At 39.6% G+C, this 929-nt stretch overlaps 1 protein-coding gene and 1 long non-coding RNA gene across 5 annotated transcripts in view; one reads left to right on the top strand and one right to left on the bottom strand.

The window, feature by feature from the left end:
- The window catches only part of LOC106876727 (uncharacterized), a 1,061,911-nt gene that overhangs the window by 370,327 nt on the left and 690,655 nt on the right, over positions 1-929 (bottom strand). The window lies entirely within an intron of this gene.
- Positions 1-929, top strand: part of LOC128247272 (uncharacterized) — a 97,096-nt gene that overhangs the window by 4,656 nt on the left and 91,511 nt on the right. For both annotated transcript variants that reach the window (XR_008263628.1, XR_008263627.1), the window contains exon 2: positions 738-805. This is a non-coding gene — a long non-coding RNA (uncharacterized LOC128247272). The remainder of the gene's footprint in view (positions 1-737; positions 806-929) is intronic.

Below are 929 nucleotides of genomic sequence, written 5' to 3' on the forward strand. Positions count from 1 at the left end.
AAAGAATGTGTAGTGGCTAGCGAACTATCATGTCAAATGCCGGACAGAAGGGTCACACAGGAGAGCTAGGAAGAAGGGGAGATAATAAAGTAGTGGTAATCCCATGTGTGTGTATGTGGAATGTATGTGCTTCTTACAGAGATCATCCAAGAGAAGGAAAATGGCTGTGTCACGTTTATATCTCCATTGAACACTCTGACCAAAAATAACTCTTGAAAAAGTAGAATAAAAATAGAAATTCCTTACTTATAAAATAGGCAAAGGCTGGCAACATGAAGAACATTTGGTCAAAAGAATATCACCTCAAATAATTAGCCATTCAACCTATACCAGCATAGAAAAAGTGAATGAACACCCAAATGAACATGTGTGTGTGTTGATGAGGGAACCAGAAAATGGATGTGGCACAAATCTTTATTCAACATGACAATCGCTTTGACCCATACTGCTAAAGGCTCCCAGGGTGCCAAGCAATGGTGTTGAACAGGGTGGCATATTATGTCTACCACCCAAGTAGTTCAGTCTGAGTTCAAATCTTCAAGCTGTGTGATCTGGCATTCTTACAGTTCAATTAATTCACCATTCTAGTCTAGAACTTTTCTCATCATTCCTAAAACGACGAAGGGTTTATTTTACTTTGATGGGATTTGAACTCAAAGCACAGAAAGTCAAAACAAACACAGAAAGGCATTCCGTCCACCCTTTTATTCTCTTTTATTCTCTTTTACTTGTTTCAGTCATTTGACTGCGGCCATGCTAGAGCACTGCCTTTAGTTGAACAAGTCGACGCCTGGACTTATTCTTTGTAAGTATAGTACTTATTCTATCGGTCTCTTAGGCCAAACTGCTAAGTTACAGGGACGTAAACACACCAGCATCGGTTGTCAAGTGATGTTGGGGGACAAGCACAGACACACAAATACATATAT

The sequence above is a fragment of the Octopus bimaculoides genome, chromosome 3 (assembly GCF_001194135.2).
Source record: "Octopus bimaculoides isolate UCB-OBI-ISO-001 chromosome 3, ASM119413v2, whole genome shotgun sequence".
NCBI lineage: Eukaryota > Metazoa > Mollusca > Cephalopoda > Octopoda > Octopodidae > Octopus > Octopus bimaculoides.